This window comes from Sminthopsis crassicaudata, chromosome 4, assembly GCF_048593235.1.
Source record: "Sminthopsis crassicaudata isolate SCR6 chromosome 4, ASM4859323v1, whole genome shotgun sequence".
NCBI classification, from domain to species: Eukaryota; Metazoa; Chordata; class Mammalia; order Dasyuromorphia; family Dasyuridae; genus Sminthopsis; species Sminthopsis crassicaudata.
The window spans coordinates 333,208,902-333,227,967 of NC_133620.1; the positions used below are offsets into that span (position 1 = coordinate 333,208,902).

Below are 19,066 nucleotides of genomic sequence, written 5' to 3' on the forward strand. Positions count from 1 at the left end.
AATCATTTCTTTACCCTCTGGGTAAAGAAGTCTGGGCTCTCCTGGGGCAGAGATTTTGGTTCCAATAGCAATCCCAAGGTTCTTAAAGGGGGAAAGGATGGGATAGAGTAAACCTATTTCAGGAGCTGGCATTGCCAAAGGAATGGGGGAAACAGATTCACCTACCATGTCATTTTAAGTCAATTCACTCTTGGGAAGCCACCTCAAACAGCTGACACGTAGCCTTTGCTTTGCTCAAAGAGAGATAGTTGGGACAGGCTGAAGAAGAGTGCTGGGGGAAGTGAAGTCCCTATCACAAGTCTGGTCACTCCCTCCTGTCAGATTCTGTGGGCAGGGCAGAATTCAGAGGGGCCAGCCCTGAGAAGGAGCCTACAAGAAAGCATCCTTGCTGTGACTCAGCTTTGGGGAAGCAGCTAAAATAGACTCAGGGAGGATCACTCCCCATTGGTCTGGCTTTGTACACCCACTACGCAAGGTACCAAATCTTTCTTCCAAGGCAAGGTTAAAGAAAAGGATGGCAGACATTTCAGAAGACCAGATTTCCCTGGGTACTAAGTCAAATCCTTCCTAATATCTTTTAAGATAAAGAGAGCAAGTGCTCTTGCAGAGATCTAGTCTTTGACAAAAGTCCATACTCATTATAATTCCTTCAGATAGAGCCTTTTTTTTTGGGGGGGGTGAGGGGGGGAAGAATCTTAAGGATAAATTTTTCCTTCCCCTGTCCTATTACACGATCCATTTCCTCATCTACAAAAAAGGGAATGAAAATATTTATACTAACCTACATCTCATGTGAGGGAAAGGATTTCGAAAACTTCTGAGCTCTGGTTGCAAAGAGGCAAATTTTGGCTGGACATTGAGGGAATTTTTTTTTTAAACCGTCAGAGCTATCCAAAAGTAGGTGTCTTGGGGATGGTGCTGGTGAATTTCTCTTTCACTGAAAGTATTTAAACAAAGGTTGGATGACGACTTGTTGGATATGGGTCAAACTATATTGCCTCTGAGGTTCTTTCCAACTTAAATTTTCCGGTATTATTAATAATATTATTTTGTCCAATTCCCTGAAGCCCAGAGAAAGCAAACAATCTGTCCAGATCACATAGTTTAGTAAAGCTTTGGATTTTTGTTGTTTTTTTCCAGTTGTTTCAGTCACATCTGTTTCTGTGACCCAAATTAGTTTTCTTAGCAAACATCCTGGAGTGCTTTGCCATTTCCTTCTCCAGCTCATTTTACAGATGAGGAAACTGAGGCAAACAGGGTTAAGTGACTTGGCTAGGGCCACAAAGCTAGCAAATGTTTATCCACAGTGCCCAAGAGCTGTGAGAAGAATCTTCCAAATCCTATGCTCATTCAAGAACATAATTGGATTTCCCTACCTGAGAAACCTAGGATTGTGATCACCTGGAGAAAAAGGAATGCTTTACTCAGTCATTCACTATTCTAGTCTATCTCCAATGGGAAGGAAGTAGAAACAAGAGCTTGGTGACTTCCTGGTCAAATAAAAGAATCTCTAAAGTCAAATAGTGATACTGAGTAATTGGTTAAATCTATCCCTGAGGGTTCCAAACATGGCAAGAATGTGTATCTTCTAGTGTGCTAGTAAGGGGAAAGAAAGATCTCACTACTCAAAACCACAGGTTTAAGGAAGGGTATTCCTACTAACCACAGTATTTGGCACCAGTACAAGCAGTATGATGCTAGAAAGGACACTCTAGCCCATCCTACAAATAAAATGATTCCAGCAAATAGGAGTTTTCTGGAATATTCATCAAAAATGGTCAAGTATTGAAACTAATTGGACTTTGCATGGAAACTAAAGGCATTAGGAAAAGGCTTTTAACTTGAAAAGCAATTCAACAGAACCCCAGAAACTCATCAATTTGAGCAGTGCTAAGCACTCATAGGTGCTCAATAATGACTTGTCAGTGTCACTCTCATGCCCAGAACATCAGGGAATTCCTTCTTTAGCTTTTCTCTTCCCAAATCAAGAAAGCACTGTGCGACAGGTACGTGCATTCTCATTTTATTCATAGGATTTAGAGCAGAAGGGACCTTGGAGATGATCGTATTTCAAATAAGAACACTCAGGCCCAGAGAGGTAAGTGTCTTCCCCAGGTCACAGAATTTATAATTTAAGATAGAGTTTCAAATCAATGGTCTCTTGCTATAAATCCAGTGCCTTTTCCATGTTTAAAGAACCTCTCAAGTATATTGGACATTTAGGGGAAGGCATGGGGGAAGCAGAGGAAAACTGGAATTCAAGGTTTTACAAGGTCTAATGTTGAAGAATTGTCCACGCATATGTTTTGAAAAATAAAAAGCTTTAATAAAGAAAGAATAAATAAAACAAAAAAGAACCCCTTATTCCCTGTAGAAAATTGTTTTTTTTTTTAATTTTTTAAATCTAAAAAAAATTAGGTTTTTTTTGAAGATTTGTATTATTTTATTTATCCAAATATACATAAAGATAGTTTTCAACATTAATTTTTTTTTTATAAAACTTTGTGTTTTAAATTTTTCTTCCTCCCTCCCTCATTTCCCCCTTCCCCAAGACAGCAAGCAGTCTAATGCAGGTTATACATGTATAATCAAAATTTTGTTCTTTAAAATAAAATGTCATTGGGGCAGGTAGGAGGCACAATGTATAGAGTACCAGCCCTGGAATCAGGAGGGCCCGAGTTCAAATCCTCCCTCATGTACTTATTAGCTATGTAACCTCAGACAAGTCACTTAGCCCCCAAAATAAAATGAAATAAAATGTCACTATAGGGCATAGAGGTGGGAGGACAGTCTGAAAAATTTTCAACTTACCCTTTTAAAATTACAGCCAGAATGATGACAAATTATAGCATAATAGAAAGAGCCCAAAAGGATCTGAGCTCTAATCCTAAACTCCTAACTAGCAATGTAACCAGGGATAAGTCATTCAAAATCTCTCTCACCCTCAGTTTTTTCATCTGGGAAATAAGGAGTTTGAATAATATTGAACTAAGAGTTTATGAAATGACAACATTAATTCTAAGAAAAACAACTCTAAAACACCTCAGAACTCTGACCACAGTAGAGACCAATGATAACTTCAAAAGACTGAGGATGAAACATACCTTCTACTCTCAGCAGAGAGAAAAGAGAGGTACAAGACTAAGCATGCATTCTTAGACATTGTGACCAATGTGTTGTCAGGTTTTAGTGTGTATTCATGTGCATACATGTGTGTGCGCTTGACTATACTTTTATTATAAGGGAGCACTTATACATGTTTAAGGTGGGATGATAGAAAGTGTATTGTGGATAGATATGGAAACAAGTTAGGACATTTTATTCATTGAAATCAATTAAATGGAAATGATCACTAAATAAACTTTGTTGGTTGTATCAATATAACATTTTTTAAAAAAATTATAACATATTTTTAAAAAATAAGATGAAAGTGGTTGAATTATCTTTGTAAGAGTTAACTCTAAGGTTTTATGATCTACAACTTTCCCATCCAGAAAAGAAAAGCCAGGATCAACAGCTGCATCCTGATTCCACCTACCAGCCCAAACAAGAGAAACTAAATACTCCAAGCACCCCAAAGGAGATCTGTTTGTTTCCTGTGTCTTAAAAAGAATTTGAGAGTTGGAAGGGACCTTAGAAGCCAGAAAATCTAACCTCCCACCTCTTTCAGGAGTCCTTTCTCTAACCTGCTGGAGCTTAGTCATCCAGTAGCTTCTTCTCCTCTAAAATCCGGGACAGCGTCAAGTTGTTAATCCTAATGATCAAGAAAAGAGTTTAACAGTAATGATGGTGTAGGAGAGACTGCCTACAACCCATAGCTGAATCACTTTGTCTTTCCTTTAGGATGTATGATCTAGGATTCCATTGCTTAGAAAGACTAGCTGAGGACACTCTGCTCCCTTGGAGTTCCTGGGTGAGAGAGGATGCTTATTTCTTTCAAGCAGAGATAGAAACAGCAACAACTGGGACAATTTACTTCCTCTCTGGGTCTCAGTTGTCTCACCTGTTAAATGTGGGGGTTGGAGAAAATAATCTCTAATTGATGCAGCACATTTACTGAATGGTATGTTCCAGATCCCTTTTGCAGTGTGGTGAAAACCTATGAACTTCTCAGAAGAATGTTTTTAAATACATAAATAAGATACATAGGATTAAAAAGAAAACAAATTCCACCGAAATTTTTTTTTAAATTCATGAAACCCAGGTAAAGAACTTTGGCTTTAAAATTTACCTTTGTAAATTTTCATCACAACTTTTGTGAGGTAGATGCTTTACAAAATGTTACTACTGACCAATTTAAAGAAAACCGAGGCTGATTGTGAGCAATTAGGGGGATAGAATTCTAGGCCTAAGTCAAGAAGATTCATCTTCCTGAATTCAAATCCAGATTTCCTTGCTGTGTGACTCTGAGCAAGTCACTTCACTCTGTTTGCCTCAGTTTCCTTATCTGTAAAATTGCTGGAAAAGCAAATGACAATTCCAGGATTTTTACTGAGAAAAGCCCAAATGTGGTCATGAAAGGCCAGATATAACTGAATAAACAGTTAAGTCACTTGCCTGTGGCTACAAAATAAATGTATGGACTACCCAGATCCTTCTCATTGCCAGTCCAGGGATCTTTTCTACCATACTACCTGTCACTCCCTTGACAACAGTTCCAGGACAGGACCATAGAATAGAATTGTAGCTTTTTAGCTCTTAAGGATGTCCCCCACCTGACACTGTCTTTCTGCTTTTTCTCTTTTAGCAAAGTTTCCCAGACCAGATACTAAGCTGTGTCACTGAGGGCCAGTCACTTAATCTGTTTCAGTTTCCTCAACTATAAAATCGGGATCCTAACACCTACCCCCTAATGTTGTTTTGGGGTGCAAATGAGATAACATTTGTAAAATTCTCAAACACAGTAGGAACTTAATGCTTTTTTGCCCTTCTCTTCTTTTCCTTTTTCTTATTCCTTGAAGGAATCACTTTTTGCTCTCACTGAGCAAACCAAGGTCAGGATGGACAAACTTTTAAACTGTCATAAGTTCTAATTAAGGAGATCTAAGGGGGAAAGGAAGGGAGAAAAAACTTGGACTAGATTAAACAGCTCCAATGAGCTATTCCAGTTCTAGGATCTTCTCACGGGAAAGTGCTAGATCAGCCTTCCCAAAGTAGCAACCCATATTCCCTCCCTCCCAGCTGGCCTGGCTAGTCTTTACTTCAGTTGGCTGAAAGAGCCAAGTTCCCATAGAAACATTCGATGCCTCCAACTGAAAGCACTGTGGATGTCTCCTTCCAGGCAGAAAAAAAGGGAGCAAAGGTCCCGAGTTGCACAGCAAAGTGAGTAGCCCCTCACACATTCCAGATATATCCCTACTGACAAAACACAAGCAGTTAAAGGTTCGGCCCTTGGACAGGACAACAGGAGAGAGCTGGAAGGGAGGAAGAGATAATGCTACAGGGGAGAGCTGGAAGGGAGAGAGAGATAATGCTATAGTTTCTCTATCACTTCTGCTTTCTTTGTGCTTCTCTGGTTTTCTTTTAATAAAGAAAAGACAGTGGAGTTCAGCTGAGCTGGGGAAAACGCCCTATGACTCCAAAGTTTTGGGGTTTTCCTCTTTGTCCCTGAGGGGGTGGCTTTAAACAGCTTTTCTGGTTAAAATCATCTTGAGACCAACCCAGACTGGAAAAATCGCTACCCTAGGTCTCCTGGAGCATCCAGGGGCCCAGGCCTCTGTTGTTCCCACCTTCCCACAGATTATCCTGTACATCCCCATGGCTCTCTGAAAGGCTGTTTAAGGATCTTCCTGTTAAAAATTCACTTCGACTACTAAGAATCTTCCCTCCAGATAATGACCAATGTTGGAGGGGATGTGGGAAAACTGAGCCACTAATACATGGTTGGTGGTACAGTGAACAGATTCAACCATTCTGGAGAGCAATTTGGAACTTTGCTCAAAAAGTTATCAAAAAATCTTTCCTCCTCTCAAAAGTTAATGACAGTCTCCCTGTTCATCTCCATCATTTCCTATCTTTCTTCCATAGTTAGAGATTTCTTAGCCCCCAGAATTTCCTTTTAAAGATTGAAGTCAAAATAAAACAAAAACCAGAATTTTAAATAGACTAACCTGCTGGGGAAGTATATTAGAGCTTCCAGAGATTCCTGGTTTGGGGAGGAGAAGGGGAAGAAAGAGTAAGTAGTACACAGAAGTGGTGTGGGATGACAGGAAACTGTTTAGGAATCAGGGTGATGAGTACCAGTGACTCAATGACATCTGGCAACTTCTTTTGTTTATATGTTTCTTCCTGCAGTTCTCTCCACCCACTTGTATCTCCCAGACAACATAACTGGTCAGGCTTTTACTTACACAGAGAGAGGAAAAGGGGAAGGAGACAAGATTTAGAACTGGGCCCGGCTCTCCCCAACTTCAGTATGGTCTGGGAGCTATCTTCCTGCTTCAATCAGCCCCTTCTCTCTCAATTGTATAGAAACTCAGGAAAAATACAAAGTTGAAATCAGATCTACCAGCTTGATTTTGGACCAACCACACCATTTCTTTTAAGACCAGGGTTCGGGTTTGACTTATTCAATCACACAGATATTCAAAATATTTGATTCTGCAGACACCACAATATCCCATTCCAGTTCTGGCTGGTAATTCCTCAGGAGTTGCTCAGCTTAGTAATAAGTATCATGGTAGCTGCCTCATTTTAAGATAGTGCAAATGGTGGAATTTATCTGAATGTGCACCAAGGTCCCAATATGGGATTATCCAATGTGGTATAGGATGATAAAGGCCAAAGTAGTCTAAGAAAAAGTGAAAATATCACACTAGAAATATCACACCCAAAACTATTCTTATTGAAGTGAGTATCCCAAGAAGAGATATGACAACTCAGAGATAATACTACAATCCAAAGACCATTTTTACTAAAGGCCTGCCATGTGCAAAGAATTATATTAGGTGCTAGAAATACAAAGATAAAATGATGCAACATGTAAATTGACAAACATATGAATAATATGAGGAGGAAAAATGTATTAAATAACTAGGCTTCCGGTGGATTGTGTTATTTAATCCTTGGCTTCAAGATATGTAAATATTCTAAGAGGTAGATAGATGTCAGGAAAAAATGCATTCTAGGAGAAGGGAAGAGCCTGTGCAAATATAAAGATAGAGGAGCAGCGAGGTGGCTCAGAGCACTAGCACTAGAATCAGGAGATCCCTAGTTCAAATCTAACCTCAAACACTTACTATGTAAACCTGGGCAAGTCACTTAACCCCACTGCCTCCCCAAAACAAAAACAAATGCAGAAGTAGCAAATGGAACACAAAGTTTAAGGAAATACACTTGAACATACCACATAGGCAAATGAGAATAAAATAGTCCTAGGTTTTTGGCCTTGGAGCATTCTATTTACTATCTGACTTCAATATGGAAAGCATAAAGGAAAGCAGTGTGAAATAAGCCTGAAAAGTCAGATTGGCACTATATTGCAAAGGGCTTTAAAATCTAACATGAAGAGTTTACATTTTATCCTCCGGACAACAGGACAACACTAAGGGTTCAAGGAAGAGGTGGGGTGAGATGGTCAGACTCAGATTAAGGAAGCTCTTGTGGAGCCCACTTTTTGGAGATCCCAGATAATAATGGCACCCCATAGCTGAGAATCTTCATTCTAGTTTATTGCCTGGACCACTTATTACCCCTCTGTAAAGCAGGTCAGGAAAAGGTAAGGGTAGGAGGAGAGAAAGACTTCCTTTCATATCAACAAAAGAATGGGCTGAGCCCTATCATTGGAGGTATTCAGGCTGATGCCAGCTGAACACTTGTCAAAGATGTTATAAAGGAAATTCCTTTTAGGAAAAAAAAATGGACTAGGTGCCAGCTGAAATAATTTCTGGCTCTAAGATTCTATGAATGCAGAATAGGGTGTGCTGGCCTTGGATCCAATGGAGTTTCCCAGCTCTTTAGATTTCTAGTATGGCAATTCAAAAGAATGGAGAAAGAATGAGAGATAAGGAGTTTAGAAGGAAGAGAGAAAAGAGAAAGAAATGTTTCTTATTCTATAATGAAGGCAGATAGTCCAAAAGTAGGAGGAGGAGAGCTTGAAGTCAGAGATACCTGAGGAGAAGGAACCCATCCTTGTGGAAAAACCTAGTAATAGGGCAACTAAGATGTAGAATGGAACTGCATTACTCTGCAGAAGAAGCTGTGTCCCTAGGGTGGGGGGGAGAAAGTGAAGTACTAAGGGAGCTTTATCTTCAGAAGGAAAGGAAAAGGACATGACCTGATCTCGAAGTAAGGGATCTTATAAAGATCATTGAGATAAACCACTAAACTTTGTTTGTGTTCATGGTCACATGGCTGCAAACCTTAGAAGGAACCCAGCTGTTGACCCTCTCCCAGGCCAAGACAAGCTGGTCAAGAGTGGGAAATGAGATGGCTGGAGGTATACTGAACCCCTGGCCAAATTCATCCTGTTCGATACCAGGATGGGAGGAGATTAAGTCTTGGAGCTGAAGATGTTTCCAAGTATATCTACTGAGCTCTTAATTACTTGCTTTTAAAACTGCCACTGGAATGACAGAAGAACAAGTTCATTCCTGCAGGCGGGATTAAATGAATTAGTCTTCCTAGAACAGCAGGACCAAGGAGTGAATGAAGGAATGATGCCCATCTACAGCAGGGGTTCTTAATCTATGGGCTATAAACTTGTTTTTAAGTACTCTGACAACTGTATTTCAAAGTAATTGGTTTTCTATTTTGTGTTTTAAAGAAGGAAGCCATAGGTTTCACTGGACTGCAGAAGGGATCTCTGATAAACACATAAAAGATTAAGAAATCCCTGGATTAGAGAAAAGTTTTGTCCTTGGCCATGTCCTATTCAATATTTTTATGAATGACTTGAAAGCAAGCCAATCATATTTAGGGATGAGACAAAGCTTGGAGCAGCAAACAGATTAGATCATAGGATCATTATCCAAGAAAAAAAAAATCTAGACACACAAGAATGATGGGCTAAATCAAATAAATTACATTTTTTTTTATTAAATTTCAGGTTCTATAGTTGGATTAAGAAGAAAAAACCCCCACCTACTCAAGAAAAAAGATTGGAGAAAGTTGAAGAGTTCATATATATGAGCTTAATATATAGTTTGAAAAAGAGTTTAGTGTGTGTGTGTGTGTGTGTGTGTGTGTGTGTGTGTGTGTGTGTGTGTTGAAGGTTTGAGACTATAAACTCAACATGAGTTAAAAGTGTGACATTTAAAAAAAAAAAGTAAATACTCTCATTGGCTGAATTAATATAAAGAGTTCAGAATGAAGGAGGCATCATTCCTTAGAAATCTGGGAAATATTACATTCAGTTTTGAGAAATATGTCTTCCCTTTGCAATTCTACATAACTTATTTTATTAATACATTTAAAATGTAATAACAAAAACTAGCATTGGCCTTTCACTTTAAACTTGGCAAATTACTTTTCAAATAATATTTCATTTGATCCTTAAAAAAACAACCCTGGGAAGGAGGTTCCTTTCATTATTACCATTTTAAAAATGAGGAAATTGAGGCAAAGAGAAATTAAGTGATATGCCCAGGCTAAATCAGTTAGTCAATAAGCATTTATTAAGCACTTACTATATACCAGACAGTATGCTAAGTGCTAGATATCACATTTTTTTTTTTTTAAATTAAAGCTTTTTATCTCAACACAGATGTGTGGATAATTTTTTCAACATTGACCCTTGCATAGCCTTATGTTTGAAATTTTCCCCTCCTTCTCCCTACCCCTTCCCCTAGATGGCAAGTAATCCAATATATGTTAAACATGTTAAAATATATGTAAACATATTTGTACAGTTATCTTGCTACACAAGAAAGATCAGTAGATCACAGTTAGTAGGAGTTTGAATTGAGATTATAACCAGACATTTTTAAGAATGTCATTAGCAAGATGTTGCAGAAGAAAGTGGCCAAGATTAGGGGGTACTAGAAACTATGACATACAAGGATGGCTTGAAAGAATTGGGTCAGGTTAGTTTAGATAAGGAAAGCTCTATCTATCTGTCTGATTGCTATAACATGGAAGAAGGATTAAATCCCAAAGAAATAACTGGGAACAGACAATACTCTAATTTCAAAGAGCCAATTGTAGGCTTGATATGTGCTACTAACAATTAGTTGCCCAAAAAACAAAATGGGGAGCTTAGGGTTTGATAAAAGTATAGCACATATACAAATACTTATAACATGGACTTGGATTTGAATTCTGATCCTCCCACTTAGTCCTTGCAAGTTTCATCATGTCTTGGAGCCTCAGTTTCTCCCTCTGTAAAACCAAGGAGTTGGACTGGATGACCTCTAAGTTTTCTTTCAGCTCTGAAAATAGTTACTAGGGAGGCCTAGTACTTCTACTGAAAAAGCATAATCTCTCCCCATCTTAGAAGGTTAAAAAAAAATCCAAACCAAACAAAAACAAAAAAAGGTAGAGATTTAAGTACTCTTGTTTCTTAAAAGAAAGGTTTCAGATACTAGCCACCAAGAGAGCAAGATGACAGCATCAGAGAACAAATAATAACAATAACATTAATGATTTGATGATGATGACAACAGTGAAAAATAATGGCATTTATATAATACTTTAAGGGTTTGCAAAGCACATTAATGTTTGATTCTTACAACCCTATGAGGTAGATGCTATTATTTTCCATTTTACAAATAAGAAAACTGAGAACTCCTGCTCGACTAGGGAACATGGCTAGGAAGTATCTGAGGTTGAAAAGAATTCAGATCTTCTGACTTCAACACTCTAGTCAACAAGTATTTATTAAGACTCTACTGTACACAGGTCATTTCTAGTTGTCCTGATCTGTATTTTGCCACCGGACCCAGATGGCTCTGGAGGGGAAAGTGAGGCAGGTGACCTTGCTCCAGCCTTCCCTCACTTAAATCCAATTCACTTGCATGTCATGGTATTACCTCCATGGTAAGACTTCCAAGAAAGAAGGACAAATAATAACAAAAACAATAGGGGTACAGAGGCACTGTGATAAGCTCTAGGAATGAGAAGAAAGGCAAAAAATAACCTCTGCCCTCAAGGGGGTCACATTTTAATGGTGATGGTGGACAATAGGCAATAACTAGATTTATTCAGTTGAATATGAAGCAATTTATTCCTCTTCATAGCCATATCCCCAGAAGTCAATGAATGATTGGGGAGGTAATCTGAAGTACTCCCAGGAATAATGCACGTTTACAGCTAACTCAATACACATGGACATAGTTTAAGCTGGGGCTAAAAGCACGAACTTCTTAGTATAAGGACAATTAAAATTAAGCCTTGCTTACAAAGAACTTGCAGAAACCTATCTGCAACCAACCACCCAAGCCCTTCCCTGCATTCCACTCCAGCTGACTGAGTAGGGAGTTCCCAGCTCCAGGGTCCTGGATTTGGTGACCTCTAGAAAGCCTTCCTGATTCTTAAATCCTTTGGCTTTCCTTGGGGCCCCAGGAGAAGCTTCCAGTCCACAGGTCACTGAATCCAAGCCATAGCAGGTCATCTGAGCCTCCAGAGCTGGGTTGCACAACTTCCTGCCCTTTCCCCACCCCCAAGCTTTATCTCTGGCATCCCTCCAGGCTTCATTCCTAGGGTAACAGAGGTTCCCCCACCCACCCCTGAAGAAAATTTCTTTGTCCTTCCAAAAGTGGAAAGGGGGGAAAAAGAGGCCATTTCTCAACTAAAGAAGGTCACTATCTGCCCACACCATCTTCATTGTTGTGCCCTTCCCAAACCACACCTACAGCATATACTTTCCCTTTTCCAGAGCTGGTATTGAAGCCAAAGGTCTGGGTTTGGATGCTGGCTCTCCCACATGCCAGCTCTACGGCTCTGCTGCTTCTCAATAAGCAGGAGGAGAACTAGCTAATTTTAAATTCTAAATCCTACATACATAAAGCAAAGCAATCCTAAAGCAATCCCTGGCAGGGGCTGGAGCAAAGCCTGTATTTAATAAATATTTGCCGGGCTTGTGGTTACTCACCAGAGCAAGGTTACTACCTTGAACTTTCCTGGTGAAAGGTGGGATGAAAAGTATCTGTAACTGTAACCTTCAATTATGTGGATACTTCCAAGACTTTTTGCTGGACTTTCCTTCTTTTCTCTTTCTAACCTAGCCCTCCCTATTTAATAAAATGCAGTAGCTCCCTATCACCTCTAGCATTAAAAAAAAAAAAAAAAAAAAAAAAAAAAAAAAAAAAATCCTCTGGCATTCAAAACTTTTCACAACAGAGTTCCCTCCCACATTTCTTGTCTGCCTTAACCTTAATCACCCCCACCTATGTTGCAACCCAGTGACACTGGCCTCCTTTCTGTTTTTTGAACAAGATACTCCATCCCTGGACCCCTGGCACTTTCATTAGCTATTCCTCAAGCCCTGAAAGCTCTCCTACTTCATCTCTGTCCTCCAGCTTCTCAGGCTTCCTTCAAGTCCCAATTATAATTCCATCTTCCACAAGAAGCTTTTTCTGATTCCCCTTTAAGGCTAGTGCCCTCCCTTGATTATTTCCAATGTATCTTGTTTGCATTTTGTTTGTATAACACATTTTCATTCCATTCACATCCCATTAGACAGTGAGTTCTTTGATAGTAGGGATTGTATTTTAACTTTCTTTGTATCCTCAAAACTTACCACAGTGCCTGGCACATGAAATGCACTTAGTAAATGCTTGACTGACTGAACAGTTCTTGCTTTCCCCACCTCTCACCTGGACAGTATGTATAACTGTAATCTTTCTCTTTCATAGTACATTTATCCCAAAGCTTTTTCTTCTTGATAATACATATACTTTATGCTTCTCTATACTATTTCTTGGGTGATTTTATCAACTTCCATGGGTGATATGGAGAAAACTTCCCAAGATCAGCCCTGGTCTCCTTCCTAACCTTCAGTCGTAAATCATCAGTTGCCTTTTGGATATCTCAAACTGAATGACCCATAGGCACCTCAAACTCAACATAGACAAAACATTCCTCTTTCAAACTTTCCTACTTCTGTTGCACAACTATCTAGTCACCCCCAGTAGACTCCAAGTCATTCTTGACTCCAAATCTCCCTTTCTCCTCCAACATACCTTATCGATTGCCAAATCTTGTCAAATTCTACCTTCACCATATCTCTCTAGTTCAGTCCCTTCTTTCTACTTATTTAGTCACAACTCTAGTTCACAATTCTGGGCTATTCCAGGAGACTACTAAAGATTCTTCTTCCAGTTTTTCTAGTCTCCAATCCATCCTTCACCTAATTGCCAAAGTAATCTTCCTAAAAGCACAGGTCTAAGACCAAATATAAACTCCTCTATTTGTCATGGAAGTCTTTTCACCACCAGGATTCAACCTACTTTTCCAGCTTTATTCTATATTCATTATTCCCCTTTGTACTTATTACTCACACTGGGCTTTTTGCTATTTCTCACACACAACACTCCATTCTATCTCTGTCTTTGTCCAGGTTGTCCCCTCCTATCTGGAATGCACTCCCTCATTTCTATACCATTTAGAATCCTCAATTTACTCCCAAGCTCAACTTGACATCACCTTTTACATAAGCTTTTTTTTTTTTTTTTTTTTTGGATCCTTCCCAGACTTTCCCCCTCCAAAAAAAAAGTTCTTGTATTTACAGATTTTGTATGTGATTACCCCAATACATATAGTATTCCGAAAAGAATGCACTTGCTTGAGAGAGCCTTGTGTTCCTTGGAAGCTCCCAAAAGGCATATAACAAATGCTTGAAAATACACTGAGGTCATCAAATGAGCACCTACTGAATACAGAACAAAGTGAAAGATCCCGGGAGAGAAAGAAGGTGTTATGATATAAAGATTACATATGTATAATACGCCTTCTTTAACTATGGATAGCTTTTTGGTGTATCTTCAATTTAACATGGTAGTTCCATCAGTTCCCTGTTTGTTCCCCTTTCTGAACCTCTTCCTGCTCTTTTATTTACCTTTTCATGATTTATGAACAAGATCGTCTTTCTTGTCAAAATCCAAATCCATTTGCTGACTGTCTGGAGGAAAAAAGTTTTATTCTGCCCTGAAGGTCCATGAACTCTCTTTTAAGAGTTGAGAAGCAGAATCCACAGTTTTCTGGGAGTAGTCATGGTATTGATCATAATTCTAAAGTCTTTCACAGTAATTTGACTTTACAATGGGTCTACATCTGCACATATGGGACTTCCTTTATCTTTCATCTCTTTGGAATATAAGCCTAATGGTACTATCAGGGAGTCAAAGGGTGCACATGGTTTAGAGACTGAATATAGTTTCAAATTGCTTTCCAGAATGGTTGGAACATTCACAGCTCTGTTAACATTGTGTTAAGTGTGTCTGCTTCTCTTATAATCCCCTAACAACTGCCATTTCCCCTTTTTTTCATAATCTCTGCCAGTCTGAGGTAGAATATCTCAGGGGTATTTTAATTTGTGTCTATTGTTGAACAAAATTTCTTTTCCAAAGAGGTTAGCCTGATTTTACACATAAGGGGGCTGAACTGAAGAAAATATCATTTGGGACTTGGTTTGGTTTGGGTATGAGCTAGCTAGATTGGCGTAAACATTGTCACCCTTAACAGAGTTATGTGCATTGTGAGTATAGTAAAAAGCTCTTATTTCTGAGAAGTAAGCAAGAAATCCTTGAGAATTTTTTTAAGGGAAAAGGCGGGAAGAAAAAAAATGAAGGAAGAACAAAAGATAAATGATTTCCCCAAAGAAGAGATCCAAGAAACATGGATGACCAAACCCAACATTAAAGAGAGACTTTCAAATCACATCAGAAGAATAAAAAACCCGAGACTTACAGCAAAACGCCGAAAAGTCATCCCCTTTGTAGCTGGTCCCCTAACCCAGAAAGTTAAGTACCCGATCCCAGAAAGCTCCGGGGAAGATTTTTTGCCCCTTATTATCCGGGAAAGATAGATCCCAGGCTATCTGCTCAGGGATCTCCCTAACCTCAGCTAGAGCGCCCCAATCTCCCGCCGGCAGGCGCAGCTAGCCTTGAGGCAAGGGTGGAGAGACAAGGTTCAAGTTCATGGGATAAGATAAAAAAAAACCCACAGTACAAAAACATAATCTGCTAATGCTATGGTCACATGGAGCAGTTCAGACAAGCAAGGCAGGTCAGAAGGGAGGCTTGGGCCCTAGCCTGCAAGTCTACAGAGAAGGAAACAAGAAAACCTAGATTTCTTGGAGAGTATTCTTCAGTCCCTCCTTTGTACCCTGTCCCCTTTGTTCTCTCCTGTTTCAGTTCATTCTCCCGGTGTTCCCACACAAAACAGCGAGAGTACCTTCCTCTCTTCCACCCAGATGCAGTTTCAGAGAGCTGGTGATGGAGGTGGGGGAAGGGAAGATTAGAAGGGAAGTTATTAGAAGCCCAGACTCTATAACCCTAACTCCCATAACTGGGCCCCTCATTGTTCCCTTCCCAGACTAATTGGAAAAACCTCTCCCAGACCCCGTTAGCTGAAGACAGATGGGAGGCGGTGTCTTTCTCCCTAGCACCCCAACATCAGCGTTCCCTTTCCCGAAGGGCTAGAGACTCCGGTGGGGGCTCAGACAGGAAGTGCCCCCTTCTCCCTAACCCAAATGTCCACTGCTACGTGGGGAACGAACAGCCGAGCACGGAGGTAAGGCTGAAGGAAGCAAAATGGAGAAAAGAGTGAGAGGAAAGGAGGGAGTGTCTCATTCACCCTCCTTCCAAACATAGGGAAAATAAAAAAAAAAAAACAACAAAAAAACAAACTTAAAAACCAGAGCCAAAGTGCTCATTCAAGGGAAATGCCATAAACCTGGTTTGAATCAGCGAGCATCCACCCACCCTGCATTTACATATACTCGGGCTGGCTCGGTGAGTGAAACACACACAGAAAGAAAGCAGGTTCAATGACTGAACTACACACACACTGAGCAGAGGCTGTGACCGAAATACACACAGAGGCTGGTCCAGAGACGGAAATACACATACTAGACTCGGGGGGGCTGAAATTCACACTCATGCTCAGTGACTGAAATTCACACACACACGTAGGCAGGCTCAATGACTGAACCACACACACTAAGTAGGGGCTGAGTAACCGAAATACACACAGAGGCTGGTCCAGAGACAGAAGTACACACACATACTCGGCTCGGGGACTGAAATTCACACTCACGCTCAGTGATTGAAATTCACACACACCGAGGCAGGCTCAGTGACTCACAGACACTAAGTGCGGCTCAGTGACTCACACAAGCACGTCTCCCTTTAGTCCTTCTTCAAAATCAGCCCAGTCCAGCCCAGCTCCTGTCCGGGCTCACCCCGCAAGACCCGAATCCTGAAGAAGGCAGCGTTAAAAAAAGAAGCAGCTAAGAAAGAAGGGGCAAGTTGACGTCCCGGTTGGGGGCGCTCCAAGACCGGGGCGGTGCTAGAGGCCGGGGAGGGGGGCCTCGGCAGTCTGAGTAGGCTCACCAAAGGACGATTAAATCATTAACCCGCCGCAGTAACGTGCCGGCCCCCTTCTCCACCCGCCACGGGCGCGGCCACCTCTGCCTCTCCGGGCTTTAAGGGAGCAAGCCGTGCATTGTGCTGATGGGAGCCCCCCAACTTTTATCCTCCCCCCTAAAACACACGCACACACACAAAACCTTGGACAAAGGGAGGGCGCTGGAGGGCTATCTTTCTTCCCAACGGGTGGTTCCCCGAAGAGCGCGGATGAGGTCGATGGACACGGAAAGCGAATAATCCGCACAGTTTAGGGTGCCCTTCCCGGCTGCTGCTTCTTTCCCGTCTCCTTCAAGAGAAATCAGCCTGGTGACATGTAGTGGCGCTGCAGAGTGCGTGTGTGTGTGTGTGTATGTGAGTGTGTGTGTGTGTGTGTGTGTGTGTGTGTGTGTGTACACACACACGTACGGGCGAGCCTGGGTTACTACAAGGAAATGTTTCCGTATATTATTCATGGAGAACTATATCAAATGCCTACACGCCCCTCTCCGAGCAACCACAGCCGCCGGGGGCTGGTCTAGTCTTTCACTCCCACCGCCTCCTTCTCCACCCCGTACCTGCCCCTATCCCAGGGCAAGGGGAGACCCCCGGGAGGCCTGGGGGCAATAGGTCGGCTGAGTTAGGAGAGCGAATGTTCCAGCCCTCAGCTCAGGGTGGGCAACATTATTAGCCAGCGCGTTCCCCTTACCCACGCCCCTTCTGAAAGACAAATAACAAAGCTTAGCGGTCTGCAGCTTTGCTGTGCCCCTCTGAGGCGACTGGAGTTTCCCGAGCCCCTCTCCGCGCGCGCGGGGTTGGGAAGAAGAGGGACCCTGGAGCCGAGGCCGGACGAACAGGCGGGCCGCCCCAGCCTGGCATCTCCGGTGGGCACGAGAGAAAGGGGCTTGGCTGGCAGAGGTGGCAGTGGGGGAGGGGCGGGTACGCCCGGCCGATCCCGAGCTTCTCCTCGGATAGCCACATTTCTGGCTCCGGGGGGCGTGCCCGCTTCTCACAGCTCCGGTGGGCACGTCTTCCCGTCAGAGCTCAGACCCCCAACCCTCCCCCCCCCCAGGCGGGCTGGCTGCAGACAACTGTCATCACCCAGACCACCGCGGTGGTGCGCGCCCCACTTTCCCCTACCTGGTCACCAGAGTCCAGGCTGCTGAGTGTCTCCCGGGCTCACGGCTGCTCGCGCTCCCGCGGACTCGGCGCGCCTCCCGCTTGGACAGTCCATGTCAGTCCTCACCTTATCCAGTTTTCTTTCTTCTTCTCCCGCGGCCGCTCGGACACTCCTCTCTCCCAGGCTCCTTCTCAGTGTTTCCTCCCTCGCAGCTTTTCTCCCTCCCAGAGCTCTCCCGGGTGATGTAATCGCCCCGCCGCAGCCAATGGCGTGTGGGAACCTCCGCCCCGACGCGCAGGCCTCCTCCATTCAAAATCCCAAAGCCTGGGGCTTTCTGAGTTCCATGTGAGTCCGGCCACGGATGCGAGTGCGGAGGAGCGGGGGCCTGGGCCCCAGGCCGAGAAAGGAGCGTTCGGTAGGGGAGAGCGGTGCTAAGGTCCCACCGCGAACCCCTTGCCTCAGCTCCTTCCCTTTTGTGAATTTCCCTCCGATTTCCAGCTTCATCAGTGTGAGAGGAAAAGAGGGACCCCCTACTCTGGCAAAGCCACATCCAATCTTTACTACGAGATCTAACCTAAAAAACTCCCCCTCCCCCCCAAAGTAATGACAGGAAGTGTCTCCCCCGGGAGCCGAGTTCCCGACTCCTGATCTCCTTAAAGCTGCTGGGACGGGCATTAGAGACTGGGGCCGGGAGGCTGTCAGCTCTTAGAGTACTAATCGCCTCCCAGCCCCATCGGAGAGAGAAGGGTTGGAGGGGGGAGGGAAGAGCTCGCTTCAAGTTCATGGACTCCATCCCAGACAGTTACTGGAAACCAAAGGGGGTTGGAGTGGGGGGGAGGAGTGAGTGAGGAAGAAACTTAATCCAAGATGGGTAATTGGGTTTTGTTCGTTTGGTCTTTTGTTTCTGGGATTCGAGAATAAGCTTGAGTTTGGGCTGGTGGGTGACTTGTATTAAGTTCGACCCACCTTTGAAAACGCCTCCTCCCTTCAGATTAACTACTTATCTTCCTTAGATAGTGAGATCAAAACTCAAGTTGTGGAGGCCGGGATGGGGAGAGATGAGAGGGACCTTGATTTTTAGAATTCTTTCAGAATTTTGGTTTGAGTGAATGAGATCTAGGTGAATGCCTAACTCTTAAATTGGAAGTACTCCTCAGCCCCAAGGTTTCTACCAGCCCACCACCGTTTAATCGGCTGCATGACTGCTGATGAAGTCGTCACAAATTTGATAGGTAAATTCAACCAGCCGCCTCTGGTGACCGCCAGTTCTTTAACCCCTCCTTGACTTAACTCTTGTCTCAATTCTTTTTTTCTTTATTCAAACCTTTTCTGTCCTTGGACCATCTATTACCATCTCCACCACTTCCCTCCAGAGCACATCATCTCATATTGTACTTCATTGAAAAAGAAAGTTCCATTTTCCCCCATCTCTGTTTTAAATCAT

The 19,066-nt window shown here is 42.3% G+C and overlaps 1 protein-coding gene across 6 annotated transcripts in view; it reads right to left on the reverse strand.

Annotated features, from left to right (window-relative positions):
- Positions 1-17,849, reverse strand: part of CDC42EP4 (CDC42 effector protein 4) — a 29,159-nt gene extending 11,310 nt beyond the window's left edge. Inside the window, exons 1-2 of one of the 6 annotated variants that reach the window (XM_074260659.1) lie at positions 17,643-17,849; positions 3,662-3,754 (exon numbers count right to left, since the gene is read on the reverse strand). The gene's annotated coding sequence lies outside the window, so the exon portion shown is untranslated. Of the gene's footprint in view, positions 1-165; positions 616-3,661; positions 3,755-16,270; positions 16,558-16,666; positions 17,512-17,642 lie in introns of those variants that run through there. The other 5 variants (XM_074260658.1, XM_074260664.1, XM_074260663.1 and 2 more) reach the window with 5 other exon arrangements.
- Between the last annotated feature and the right edge of the window lie 1,217 nt (positions 17,850-19,066).